This window comes from Sciurus vulgaris, assembly GCF_902686455.1.
Source record: "Sciurus vulgaris genome assembly, contig: HiC_scaffold_152_arrow_ctg1, whole genome shotgun sequence".
NCBI lineage: Eukaryota > Metazoa > Chordata > Mammalia > Rodentia > Sciuridae > Sciurus > Sciurus vulgaris.
In genome coordinates, this window is record NW_027632901.1 from 400,701 (window position 1) to 415,765 (window position 15,065).

Consider the following 15,065-nt stretch of genomic DNA (forward strand, 5'->3'; position numbering starts at 1 on the left):
TACAGTGGTCACCCCTTATTTGTGGGTTCTCTTTCCATGGTGATTGGTGGTCAAGTGTGGCTCAAAATTGTTAAATGGAAAATTCCAGAGGTAAGAAGTTCATAAGGTTTAAAGAACGTCTACTACAGTTATGATCATTCTATATTTATAGTTATTAGTTTTGCTGTTACTCTCTTACTGCGACTAACTTATAAGTGAGGCTTTATCATAGGTGTGGACTATAGGAAAAACCACAGCATATACAGGGTTGCCTTCATTGGCTCTTCATTGTAGTGACCAAAACACCTAACAAAACCAACTTAGAGGAGGAAGAGTTTATTTTGGGCGCCAGCCCCAGTTATGGCTGACAGCAGCCTTGTGAAAGATCATTTTCAGAGCCAGGGCTGAACAGACTCAGCCCAGAACTGTCAGAGACCTTGCTAAGTATGGCCATTGTTTCAACCACTAAGCTTTGGTGTGACTTTCTGTGCAGCCACAGGTAACTAGGAGAGCAGGTGAGGAGCAAAGGCATATGTCCACCACCCAGCAATGCCCACCACACTTGTCAGCAGAGAAGGGCTGCAAGATGTGTCTGCTGCCTGGCTTTGTAAATAAAGTTTTATTAGAACACATGTCATTTACTTATTAGCTACAGCTGCTTTCTCATCAAAATGGCAGAGTCAAGTACCTGTGATAGAAGCCACCCAGCCCACAAAGTCTGAAGTATTTGGTACCTAGTTCTTTCTAGAAATTTGCTGACCTCTGTGATAAAGGGTCAGATTTCCCTGATTTCCTTTTAATAATTTTTAGTTGTAGATGGACACAATACCTTTATTTTATTTATTTATTTTTGTGTGGTGCTGAGGCTCGAACCCAGTGCCTCACACATGCTAGTTGAGAGCTCTACTACTGACCCACAACCCAGCCCAGATTTCCCTGATTTTTGAGCTCAGGGATGTCCAAGGAAAGCTGAACAGTGTGGTGTGGGTCGCTTTCATGTGGAAGCTTTCAAAGCCAGCTTGTACTTTATGTCTTCCCCACTAGGAAGAGCCCTGAAAGTTTAGGGAGAGGCTGCTCCATGGGCTGGGGTCCCAGAGGGAAGGCAAATCTGTAACCATTTCCTAGGACTGCACAGCAGAAACCACAAATAGGTGACTCAAAACAAGGGAAATGCATGTTTCTGGAGGTCAGCCATGGGAGGTCAGCCATGGGAAGCAGGGGTCACCAGACCACACTTTCTCTGAAGGCTTCAGGGAGGATTCCTGCTTGCCCCTCTGGGATCCAGTGATTGCTGCAATTGATCCCTGGCTGTGGCTGCACCACTCCTGTCTGCCTCCATTGTTATGTGGGGCTGGGCCATATCTGACCCAAAATGGACATCCAGCATGAGCTAAAAATAAGCTTTGTTCACAGAGAACTGCAGGGACTGGGGGTCACCTGCCTCACAGCACAATGCAGCCTGTGCTGTGTGGTGCTAAATGTGAAGCCACTTCATGGAGGCTGGCTGTGCACCTCACTGTGTGTCAGGCAGGCGGGGACAGCGACCCAGTCAGCTTAGACCATGGTGGGAGGCTGAGGAGTGCCCAGGCTGCAGAGACTCACTTTTTAATATTCTCGAGTGGTCTGGCTCTCCATCAGCATACCCTTTGATTTTTTTTCCAAGTACACCATCAATAAAAGTTTTAAGAAGCTATAACAATTTTAAGCTATAGGTTGGTGCTCTCTAGGTCAAAGCAGAAACCACTGGACTTTATTTGGGCAGCAGTCATGACCTCCCCTACCCACTGCCCTCCTGCCCCACCCAAGTAGAAACCTCATCCTGGCCATTCCCAGCTCTGCTCTGCAGTCGCTGCCAGCCCTGTCATGACTTGGCTTGGGACTGGCTGGAGACGAACAGAATGCACCACGAAAGATTGAAAATCTGCCTAAATTTCCATGTAGATTTCCCAGGGCGGGGAGGCTCCCATTTTTCCCTGCTGAGGTGATATTGCTCTTGATTTTCTGACCACCAGAGGTTGACTTGATGAGGCAGGTGCTGCAGAGCAGGTTTCTGAGTTTTGAGGGTGGCATAGGGTGCGAGTTGAGCATCAGGAGTTGCTGAACTTGGGGGACCGCTCAGATGCACATGTGGGGGCTCCTTTTCAGAGGGGGGTGCTGCAGAGTCCCTGTGTCCCTAAAAGCGCAGGGATGAACGTGACCTTTGGGTTCCCTCCCTCGATGCTCCAGAAACACCAATTCATAAAACAAGTTTCCACCACTCCCGCACTCCCATTTTCTCTTTTCCTCTCCCCCTGCAGCTGATTCTGCATCTCTCTGGGGTTGACAGGGCTGGTCAGCTTAATGAGCTTCCCTGGTCTGCCATCAGATAAATGACGTACCATTAGCCACCTCTTTAACAACCATATTTCTTCCTCAGGATGAGGACTCAATATCTCCTACATGAAAGATGGTCTGAAGAGCCTCCAGTCCCTGACTTGAAGTTCTGAGCCATTACTCTGTGGAGATTCTGGAGCCCTCACAACTGTGACAGCTGACTCCTCTGTCCCCTCCGGTTGACTGGAGATGGGAAGTGGGAGGCTTCCTTTGATTGGAGACTGATGCCTCCTGTGATGCTCCTCCCACTGAGCACCCACTTCCCACCTGACCTATAGTGCTGGGCACTCTCTCCTAGGGCCCAGATGGCCTGCAGCCTGGGACCCTGCTGGACGCAGGTGGCTCCCCTGGCCTACCACAACCACAGTGTGGATTCCCAGGAAATCTTGCAGTACCCTGGAAAGAGGTAAATTAGTTGGACACTGGGTGACTACTCATTGGAGGGTCCTCTCGAATCACTCACCAGTTGCCAATTTAAGTGGGCTTTTCTGTGACCAGACCAGCTCTCCCCAAATCCATCCTGCAGAGACTGTCCCCAATGCTACTCAACTATGTTTCCCTCCGTCACTATTCAGCCTGTCTCTCCCTTGCCAGTCTTGCCCTTCCCTGTCCTCTTCTCTAAAAGGTCCTGTGTTATTCAAGGTAGCCCAGGTGAATGGAAGGGGAGAAGGGTTCCAGTAAGGTGGTGGATGGGGACCTGTGATCTCCTCTCTTCAAGAACAAAGATGAGGTGATTGAAACATGCCACCACCACCAAACAGTTTCTAGATTAAATATTCATACCAGAAAGGAAGGAAGGAAGGAAGGAAGGAAGGAAGGAAGGAAGAAGGAAAAAAAGAAGGAAGGAAGGAAGACGAAGGAAGGAAGGAAGAGGAAGGAAGGGAGGGAGGAAGGAAAATCCTCAGAATAGGAAACAGTTAAGGATCAAGTGCCACAGCAGAGGTTGATACCTGATGACCTCAGTTTTTAAGATGGGGGCTTTAAAGGGGGGGGAGGTGGGGACATCTGGAGGTCACTCAAGGTGATATGACTGGAATAGAGTCCCTGCTTAACCTGGAACTGTGAACTGCTACCCTGAAGGTGGAGCAAAGCGGACCAGAAAGACTTCACCTATGGGAACAGGGACTTGGATAGAAGAAAGAACGAAAGAAAGTAAAAAGAAAGAAAGAAAGAAAGAAAGAAAGAAAGAAAGAAAGAAAGAAAGAAAGAAAGAAAGAAAGAAAGAAAGGAAGGAAGGAAGGAAGGAAGGAAGGAAGGAAGGAAGGAAGGAAGGAAGGAAGAAGAAAGAAAGAAGGAAAAAGGGAGGGAGGGAGGGGAAAAGGGAAGGAGAGAAAGTGAAGAAAAAAGAACAATTTTTCAGATCAAAACCCCAGGACTATGCAAAAATAGAGGCAGAGTGATTTTCACTGCTGAGAGACTGAGAAGCCCAACCATGAGAGGACCCTCAGAACTGATCCAGACCATTTATACCCCTGAGTGCTGGCAGAGATAAATATGAAATCTTCCTACAGGAACAAGAGCCTACCGGATGCTCACAGGACCAGGGCAAACGCTCAACATAAGCTTCCAACCAAAGACGTTACGAAACATCCACCTAAACAAACCACCACGAGAGACACTAGAAGTAACCAAGGAAGAATCAGCGCCCTACTAACCAAAATTAATAGAACATCTGAACATTAAAGTGTACTGAAAACTATGTGGAAGTAAAAGAAGGAATCGGAGCCATGAAGGAAGAAGAGGGCATTTTGAAACAAGGGAAAGCAGACCTGAAAAACCATCCAAGAGATCTAGAAGTGAAACAAATCTTTTTTTTTTTTTGAATTTTAAATTAATTTTGAGATAAATAGCAGAGCCCCAAACACCAAAGAATTAGAGACATGGAAGGAATCATCCAAAATGAAGCACAGAGATGTAAAGAGATAAAAAAAAATATGAAAATATAGAAGTACAGTGAAGAAATCTGGAAGATATGGTGAGCAGGCTGAACATGTTTTCCAACTTAGAAGAAGAGAATAAGGATGATGAGGGAGAAGCAAGTTCAACATGTGAAAAGACAAGAGTTTTCCATAAGTGAAGAAATGAGTCATCAGAATGAAAACAGGATAGAAAAAAAAAAATACACATCTGACATACTGTGGAGAAACAAGAGAGCATCAAAGACACAGGGATCTTAAAAACAACCAAAGAAATAAGACTAACTGCCTGAAATGACAATTTGATGGACAGACTTCTCAGCATCACCAATGGATGCCAGAAGACAATGCTAGATATCTTCGAAGAACTGAGTGAATGTGTCTGTTAATGTAGCATTAACTACCTAGCTAAACTATCATCCAGAAGTGAGGGTTGTTAATGCAGACACTTTCAGAAACAGAGATTTTACTATTATTCATGGATGCTACTGGGAGAACTTTTAAGAGGTTTCCTTCAGTTGGAGTGGAATTACTTCTGGAGGGATTTAAATGACAGTCAAACTACTTAGTAGTATCTATAAAATATATTAACATTAATAGTTAGGAGTCAGGAAGATTAAAAATAAAGTAAACATAAAATACTAACCAGCAATAACCTGCAAAATGGGAGGAAGAAATTAAAGTCTGAGCAGTAAGATTATAGGTATAAGTCCAAATACAGCTGTTAAATCCCAATGCATCAGTAATTACAATAATAGTGAATGTGTCTAACTTGCCTGTTAGTTGACAGAGACTAACTGGATGAAAAAGTCCAACTATACAAAAATATTTTAAGATACAGTTAAATCCAACAACACAGAAAGCTTGAAAATAAGGGTTGAAAAAATATGTATGCCAAAGAAAGCAGTGTAGAAATATTAATACTAGACAAAGGAGTCATTGGGACAAAAGCAAGTCTGTATTCAATGATAAAAGAAAGAATTCTTCCAGAAAATATACTAGACCTGAGCCACTGTGCATTGATTTGTTCTCACCTGCAGAAAACAAAACCAATGGAGAAACTAAAATCTCACATAGTAAAAACATTTTTAACACATCTCTGTAAGAAAGCCATAGCATAAATTAGTAAGAACATAGAGGATTTGAGCCACACAATAAACTAACTTGATCTAAACGTACCCTGAAGCCAAATATTCTTTTCAAACAGACATCAGCCTCTTAAAACTTAATCAGGTATTTGGCTACAAAGGAAGTTTCAGTGACTACCAGAGAACTGGTATCACTTCCACTCTGATACTAAATTATAAAACATAAAATTCCAAATTTAGAGGTTAAAAAACATACTTCTGTTGAGAATGGTGGTGCGTGCCTGTTATCCCAGAGGCTTGGAAGGCTGAGACAGGAGGATGGAGAGTTCAAAGCCAGCCTCAGCAAAAGTGAGTCGCTTAGCAACTCAGTGAGATCCTGTCTCTAAATAATATACGAAATAGGGCGGGGGATGTGGCTCAGTGATCGAGAGCCCTGAGTTCAATCCCTCGGTACCCCATCACCACCAAAAGAAAAGCATACTTCTAAGTAATTCAAAAGATGAAGCATAAAAAATCGTCAAGGGGGCGCTGGCGAGGGCGCTCACCGGGCAGTTCAGAGTGCTCAGGGGAGGCGCGCTGAGCAGGTCGCTGCAGAGCTCCTGGCGGGCGCCGCTGGCTGGTGAGCTGGGCTGCCTGCATCGGGGTCTCCGCGCTCGCCACGCGCCCAGCCCGAGGCCCACCTGACCGCGCCAGCGCCCGCAGCGCGGGGTGCATCCCGGAGGCGGCGGCCGCCCGCGCTGGCTCTTGAGCGCCAGGGGACCAGGCTGAGCGGCCGGTGCCCGCCCGGCGCCGCTGCCCGTCCGGCGCCGCCGCCCGCCCGGCTCTGCCGCCGCCGCTCTGTCTGGCCGGGTCCTTGCCAATGGGTCGCGCGCGGTTCGGGCTGCCGGGCTGCGACGGGGGCCCAGGCGACCGGGGAGCATGGAGGAGAAATACCTGCCAGAGCTGATGGCGGAGAAGGACTCCTTGGACCCTTCCTTCACGCATGCCCTGCGCCTGGTGAACCAAGAAATAGAAAAGTTTCAAAAGGGAGAAGGCAAGGAGGAAGAAAAGTACATTGACGTTGTGATTAATAAGAACATGAAGCTGGGACAGAGGGTGTAAATTCCTGTAAAACAGTTTCCTTAGTTCAACTTTGTGGGGAAACTTTTGGGTCCACGTGGCAATTCCCTGAAGCGGTTACAGAAGAAACCTTGACAAAAACGTCCATCCTGGGAAAAGGCTCCATGAGAGACAAGGCAAAGGAAGAAGAGTTGAGGAAGAGTGGAGACGCTAAGTACTTCCACCTCAGTGATGATCTCCATGTCCTCACTGAAGTCTTTGCCCCACCAGCAGAAGCCTATGCCCGGGTGGGCCATGCCTTGGAAGAGATCAAAAAGTTCCTCATCCCCAACTACAATGATATCAGACAAGCGCAGCTCCAGGAGTTAATATATTTGAATGCTGGTTCAGAAAATGCAGATGCCCCAGTGGTTCAGGGGAAACCCACCCTGTGGACAAGAGGTGTGCCAGCCCCAGCGATAACCAGGGGAAGAGGAGGAGTCACCACCTGGCCAGTCGGCATTGGTGTGCCCCGTGGCACTCCAGCTCTCACAGGAGTCCTGTCCACCTGGGGGCCAGTGAGTTGGGGAAGAGGCCTTCTCACTCCCAGAGCAAAAGGGGTGCCCCCCACTGGGTACAGACCTCCACTGCCTCTCCCGACACAAGAGACCTACGGAGAGTATGACTACGACGATGGATACAGCACTGCTTATGACGAACAGAATCATGATTCCTACGAGAACAGCTACAGTGCGCCAGCTCAGAGTGGGGCTGATTATTATAATTATGGACATGGACTCAATGAGGAGACCTAGATTCCTATGGACAAGAGGAGTGGACTAAGTCAAGACATAAGGCACCTTCAGCTAGGACAGCGAAGGGCATCTACAGAGATCCAGCCATATGGCAGATACTGATTGTACTGTCTGATGTTGTGAAATAGCCAATCTCCACCCATCCTGTATACTGTTCAAAGTAATTTTTTCTATGAACAATCCCTTTTTAAATAAATCAAAATGCTTAAAATATGAAAGGATGGAACTTAAAACTACTTTGTTGAAACATCAACCTGGGCAGGAAAAAAAAGACATGTAAAATTTTGTTATTTCCAGTCTGTATATGAAAAAATAGGTCATCAAAAGGAAAAAAAAGTTTGATTAACTAGTGTTAAAAAATAGGTTTACTAAATATGTTAATCCATTCTTTCAACATAAGCCTCATTTTAAAGGTTTCCATAGAATTTAGTTATTTTATCTTTCAGCCATATGCTAGTTGTTTTTTTCCTCTTGTCAACATGCATTAAAAGGGAAGCCAATTATAAGTGCAAATAATGTGGTATTCTTTTGTAACTCAAGTCTTGAAATGTCCTGTAGTGCTAAGCAAAGTCTCCTCTTGCTTGATACTAAATGAACTTTTGAAAGAAAAAAATTATCAAATATTTAGAACTAAAGGACAGTCAAACATGAGGAATATCTAATCCAGTAACAGTAATTTAAAACACTTGTTAGTTAGCAAGTAACAGTGGAAATTCATAAAGTAAGCATTCGATACAAGATGTGGGCTATTAATACTAGGGAAATGGAAGGACAGAAATTCAAGTACAGAAAATAGACAAAAGAAAGAACTAGCAAATGTGCAGTGGATTCATTAAGAAGACAAAGTAGATAAACTTTTGGAATTAAAGATCATGAAAAAAGGCAAAAAACACAAGTGAAACAAATGAACATTATCAAGAAGGCACAAATTCACAGTAGAATTCATTAGAAAAATTTAAAAAGCCCATGAGCAACTTGATATAAAAAAAGTTACAGCAGATGAAATACACAAATGTATAAAAATATAAACTATCAAAACTTTCAAAAGGTAATAGAAAAAAGAAAATCTGTGTGTGGTATAATAAAAATAAATATTTAGTCTTTGTACCCAGATCCAAGCTCAGAACTGCTAAAATCCTTGGGATTTTCCTGAATGAAAGAAATGTCTCTCGTTCTTCTAGAGTTTGGGCTAATAAGGTGAAGCCTGGTGGTGCCCTTGTGGCTTGGAGATGGATGCTGGTCACTGGGAACTGGGGCCTTCCAGCTTCATTCCCTGACCCCCAGAGCAAGGAGAGGGGCAGAGACTGCATTTGATCACCAACGTCCAGTGATTTAACCATCAATGCAAATAATGAAACTTCAGTACCACTCTCAAGGAGTTCCTGGGTTGGTCAGCATATTTGGGTGTCAGGATGGTGACACATTTGGGAAGGGCCTGGAAGCTCCATGCCCTCCTCCCCTCATGCCTAGCCTCTGCACCTATTCCATTCGGCTCTTCTGAGGGGTCCTTTGTAATAGCTCTGTAATTAAAGGACACATGTTACCCCAGAAAGTCTCCCTCCTAAAATCTTTATTCTTCTTGTTCCAAATTTTACTGGTTAGTCTCTAAGCTCAGGGTGGCCAGCCATCCTAGATTTCCCAGGATGGAAGGGTTTCCCCAAGAAACAAGACTTCCAGGTCTGACCATGACAAGTCCCAGGTCAACTGCAATGAGTGGGTCAAGCTAGCCCAGGCCTGAGAGAACCTGTGCAGTGGGAGCTTCTCTTGACTCCTCCTCTAGACTGGATTCTGTTTCCTGGCTCTTCCTCTCTCGTTTAATCCCTGATTTCTCTTTGAACATCCTCAAGCGACTTTAAAGATGTGTTCACGTGCACATATCAAACCATCCTGCTGCACACAGCTCTCATTGATTACATCTCTGTAAAGCTGGGGAACAAATTTAAAGTGGTGCGTTGAGGATACACTTTGTCCTCACTTGCTTGAAACACCATTACTCTGCCCTCAGAATTACTGATAAATAGTCAGCTAGGTATAGAATTCCAGTCTGAGAAAATGACTCCCCCATAACTCAGGACCATCGAGCGTCCCCAGACCCCAGTGTGGGCTTGGGCTGCTCTCCTTTCTGTTTGGAACCTGCTTCTCTTCTCTCCCCATTTCTCCTCTGTTCCTTCTAGCTATGCATTTTGAGATCATTTATATTCCAGTCCTTCTAATGAACTTTTAACTGTAGCAAGCCTATCTGTTAATCTCAAGTGCTCCTTGGTTGTTCTCTGATTTCTTTTCCTAATAAAACTGAGTAATTTTTTTTGTCTGGAATATCTTGTTTAATCTCTCTAAATATATTCATCAAAGTGTTTAGAGGCTACCTTCAGTCCCAAGAACCATTTCTGGTTCCTCCAGACCAGCATTTTTGTGTCTTCCAGATGACTACCCTTTTGCTCGTGATCCCATCCCCAAACTTGGGATCCTTCAAGACTCATTCATGGGTAAGAGTGAAGGCCTGGGTGACAGGGTGTTCTTTCCTCTGCCATTGTGTAAATAAACCTCCCAATCTGCTCCTGGGTCAGTGGGCTAGGGCTAAGGTTAGGGCAGGGTTAGGGCTAGGGCTAGGGTAAGGGTTAGGGTTAGAGCTAAGGTTCAGGTTAGTGTTAGGTTTAGGGCAGGGTTAGGGGTAAGATTAGGATTAGGGTTAGGGTTAGGGCAGGGCTAGTGTTAGGGTTAGGGTAAGGGCTAGGGTAGGGCAGACTTCATGGTAGAGTGAGCTACCAGGGCCCCTTCCCAGACCCTGATTATGGAGAGGTGTTTGCTCTGGGACATCACCCACTTCCCAGGTGCCATGGTTGTACTTGGTGACTTGCATAGCACTGGACTTTCCCTGGATGTTAGTCCTTAGCAAAGAGTCTTCAATGGGGTCGCTGTGGTAGGAAGTGTGAATGGCACTTGTTGGATAAGCAGACCTCAAACAACTTCCTCTGAGCTTGGTGACTTGGCTCTTGGGCTCTGCAGTATCTGTTGATTCTAAGTCCAGGGGCTGTGGGGCTTCTGGATGCCTGGTCTCTGTGTCCCTCTCTGCAATCCCATCACAGTGTCTCCTTGACTGCCATGTTCTCCACCTGTGTAGCCCAGTACACCCTCCAATCCATGGACTCCCTTCCAGGCATGGGTGACCCCTCACTTTCCAGCCCCCATTTTATGTTGTGTGTACCTTTGGTGCTTACCCTTTTTCATTCAGTGAGCTTGGAAGATACTTGGTCTGCTTTCTGCCTCTGTAACAGAACACCACAGACTAGGTAGATTACATACAATTGAAGCTTATTTAGCTCATGGTTCTGGAGGCTGGGATGCCCAAGATAGCAGGGCTGCTTCTGATTGGGGCCTTCTTGCTGTGTCACAGTGTGGCAGAAGGCATCACATTGCAAGGAGAGAGAGAGACAGATGAGTTCAGGGTGAGAACTGAAAATATCCTTCAATCAGGAACCCTCTCTGCTGACAATTAAACTTCTTTTGTGATAATGACAATAATATAATCCTGCCACCACCTAGACGTCCCACTTCTCAACACCATTGGAATGACAACTCAAGTCCTGTGTGAGTCTTGGGGGCACGTTCAGAGCACAGCCCACTCCTGTGCGCAGCCCTCCTCATGTAAACCTCACCCAAGATGGACGTGAGGCCTGGCAGGAACTAGAAGCTCTCCTAACACAAACAAAAGGGACAGTCACTGGCCCTGGTGACAGACCAGCCTCTGTGACTCGCACGCTTTACCACACTTGTTTCTTGGTGTTATTATCCCCACATTAAAACTCAGACATGTAAACATTCAGACCCTTGCTCCAAATCACAGAGCTAGAGAAAAATGGAGGCAGACCGATGGGAACACCAGCGCGAACCACCCTGTGGCCTCTCGGTGGCCCTTCAGAACTACCCCCTGTGGAGCACAGTGGCCCCAGCCTTCAGAATCAGCAAAGTCCACACCAGGCAGCGGGAAGTGGTTCCCTCTAACCTGCGGGACTGTGGTAGGTGCGAAGGAGGTAATTTGGGTATAAGTTTGCCATGGTATCTAGAACTTAGAAACTGCTTTCAGCTTGATGTCCATTGATATTCTGTCCATTGATATTCTATTAGTGTCCCCCCAGCAGTGACATCGGGCCCCTACTGCTGCATAGGGCTGTCCCATTGGAGTCTGCAGGAGCTGGCAATTGCTTAAGCTCTCTGGGCTTTCCTGTGCTCCGCTATCCATGATGGACCTATTCCAGAGGTCAGCGTAGGGACCGCCTGGGATCATAGTGCTCGCAGGGGCCACACAGGGGGGTCAACAGGCAGACTCTGGGCCCAGATTCCTACTTTCAAACCCTGCCTTCCATAGCTATCTGGGTGGCTCTGGGAAAGCCGCTTAACTCCTCTGTGCCTCATGTTCCTGCTCTGAGTGTGAAGGATTGTCATACTTCCCACCACAAGGATTTTGAAATAGTGCTTAAGAGTAACCTTTATAAAGGTAGAATCCTGGCTCAGTGAAATGTGTCAAGGGTTGTATTTAACTCGTTAATTCACGAGGGAACCAGCAAGATTGATTCAGAGAACCTAAGAAGGCTGGAGGTCAGGATGCCGAAATGATCTTACAAACAGATGCCAAACTGGCCACTGGGACAATAAGCAGATGTATTCCTGTGGAGAAGAATCATGAGTATTATCATCAATTTTCTACAATTTACAGATGTAAAACAGCTCAAAGAGGATCAGGTGCAGAGACAACCCCAAAGGTGTGACAGACGAGATGTGCAAAGAGCATCACAGCCATAGATCAGGGCTTTCCCAGCGCAGAATGACTCTACAGGTAGGTCCTGGGAGTGCCAAATGCCCTTGTGAACACTAACATGGAGCGGTTAGGAAGGAGTTCAGAGACTTCGAGGTGGCCAAGCAGGGGATGAGGGACATGCTGCTGCTGGAGGGAGGAGGCATCACGTCCCTGCTCATGGGAAGTCCCACTGGCATGATAGCTCCTGACGCTGAGGACATGTCACCCGTGACAACTCCTGCCATGGGCTCTATATTCAATAATAACCTTCAGGGTTGAAGTGGGCAGAATCTCACCAGGCATCATAAGGTAACTGGTGGGAGCAAGTGGGGCCAGGTCTTCGATCCAGTTCCTGTAGGGAAGAGAAGGCCGCCCAGCCCAGCATGGCAGTTGCTGATTTCCAGAGGGGCCCAAGCCTCTCTCTCTCTCACTGAGCCCATGCCACTGCACCCTGTGGGATGCTACTTTCTTTATTTATTTCTTTTTCCCCCTGATACCAGGTATTGAACCACCTAGCCATGTCCCCAAGCCCTTTTTATTTTTTTGAGACAGGGGCTGGCTAATTTGCTGAGGCTGTCTTTGAACTTGCGATCCTCCTGCCTCAGCCTCCTGAGACACATGATGCTACTTTCACCTTCGCTTTCAATCAATCTGCACTTTGCATGCTGCTTCTGTGTGTGCTGCTCAATTCTTTGTTCAGGATGCCAAGGATGTGGACCCCAAATGGACACCCCAATGATAACAGAAAAAAATGCAGAGTGATTGTGTCCATCGGGCTGGGGTGCCGTAAGAAAGTGTCAGAGACTGAGTGGCAGAGGCAATAGAGATATCTCTATCACAGTTCTGGAGGCTGGAAGTTGGAGAGGAGGAGCCAGCATGGTCAGGTCAGCTGAGGCCCACTTGCTGGCTAGCAGATGGCCATCTTTTTGCTGTGCTCTGTCAAAAACAGCATCTCAACAAATTTAGTTGAAAGACCTGATTGGTTTTTACAGCAGTTTGTGAGCCACACAGCACCCCACCTACAGAGGTAGCCAGGTGCTCTGCTGAGCGAGGCAGAGGTGAGAGCTGCACAGGAGACAAGAAGAGGCAAGGCCAGAGCAGGTTGGTGGCTTCAGTCACTTTCCCTTCAGGGTTAAGAACAAGGGGACATCCTTATGTGCTGACCTGACCAAACCAGGCCCTTCTAAGTGGCTGCTGTAGATCCTGAGCCCCTTTTAAATTTCCATTTGGTCATGTGCCACCTGGCTTGAGTGACCCCATTCTGGTTGGATCTGGTCTGTTGGGGTGCAGTGCAGGGGTTCAGTTCAAAACCATGCTGCCCCTCCATCTTCACCCCTGCATGATCCCCATGGAGACTCCCATCATCCAAGAGCCTGGATTCATCCAGAACCCTCTCCTTGGTGCTGAGCATGGGGGTGGAGATTCTGCCCAGGCTCCCAGGATCATCTTGGCGTCCATGCCTGTCATCTTGTGGGCAGCTTCACAGGATGGGGACACAGGTCTCCCCACTCCTCTTCTATCCTGGAAGGAAGCCACCTCAAGTGTAGCAACACTGTTCTCCAAGCCCCAGAGCTGATGCCCCTGCCACCAATTCCATCTTCTGATCTCAACACCTTCTTGTTCCCTTTAGTGCTTTAGGGTGGACAAACAAGAAAATCTCTTCCTTCCTTCCTTCCTTCCTTCCTTCCTTCCTTCCTTCCTTTCTATCTTTCTTTTCTTTCTTTCTTTCTTTCTTTCTTTCTTTCTTTCTTTCTTTCTTTCTTTCTTTCTTTCTTTCTTTCTTTCTTTCTTTCTTGTACTAGGGATTGAACACAGGGGTGCTTAATCACTGAGCCACATCCCCAGCCCTTTTTGTTTTTTATTTAAAGAAAGGGTCTCTCTGTGTTACTCGGCACCTCAATAAGTTGCTGAGGCTGGCTTTGAAGTCCCAATCCTCCTGTCTCAGACTCCCTAGCTGCTGGGTTTATAGACATGCACCACAGCATATGGCAAAAAAGATCTTTCTCATAGAGAGGATGCTCATGAATTGCCACATGGGTAAATTATCCTGCCCCAAATGGTCACCAGGACCTAAGAACATTGCCTCTGTTCAAAGAGGGGTTTTGTGAGTTCCGTCAGGAGGAAGAGACCCTCAGAACTCTGCCATGGTAGAGACAGGAAGTCGATATGAGCTCAGGAGTTCAAGACCAGCCTGGGCAACCTAGCAAGACCCCTCCCACCCCATATCAAGATGAGGAAGAGGGAGGGGGAAGGTCTCTGCAGGAGAGCATACTTTCCCCACCTCCAGGTCCTCCCCTCTGAGTTGACAGAACACCTGGCAGAAGCTCTTGACCTATAGCAGGCCAGTGCCCCCCATGGACCATGAGCTACATGAGGGCAGGGCTGGGCCTTCTCACCTCCCCAGCTCCCAGCACGGCTTACAGGTGGAGCCCAATGCATCCCCTCCTCACCTCCAAACAAGTGAGCACACCCCGTCCTGGACCCTGAGGACAGTCCAACCCTGGGAAACCTCCCAGACCAGGGGGCTGGGCTCTGGCCTCCGGACTCCCTTTCCTCCACCCTATTTTCTGCCCTCCTCCTCCACCATCCCCACCCCTGCTGGCTAGAGAAGGCCCTTGGAGAGTCCTCTCAAATTTTCATTAATTTCAATTGAATAATTAAAACCAGGAAATTAACACTTTCATCCTCAACCTGAACAGCAGAGTGTGTTTCTCATCACTGGGATCCCACTGGAGAATCAACCGTGGGAGGCAGCGCTCCTCTCCCTTGCAGGGAGACCGAGGGCTGGGTCCTGGGCTGGCACCCAGGGGCTGCTCAGGAAGGGGTCGGGAATCACTTTGTGACTGACGGGAGGAGCATGGTGGGCGGACAGGAGTGAGGACCTCCCAGGCCAAGTGGGCCATTCAGCTGCAGCCCTTCCCCCTTCTGGGCTACAGGCAACTTTCTTAATTTTATTTAAATCAGATGGAAACTGCAGGGATGAAGGGCCAAGTACTTTGCAGAGGGCTGGCTCCCGCTTTCTTCCCCTCCAGGGGAAAGGGTCATGGATGGATGCCCAAAT

The 15,065-nt window shown here is 47.1% G+C and overlaps 1 pseudogene across 1 annotated transcript; it reads left to right on the forward strand.

Annotated features, from left to right (window-relative positions):
• The first annotated feature begins 6,274 nt into the window (after positions 1 to 6,274).
• On the forward strand, positions 6,275 to 7,311 carry LOC306652234 (KH domain-containing, RNA-binding, signal transduction-associated protein 3-like; annotated as a pseudogene). The gene has a single exon. The product of its transcript is annotated as a KH domain-containing, RNA-binding, signal transduction-associated protein 3-like (transcript).
• Positions 7,312 to 15,065: the final 7,754 nt, after the last annotated feature.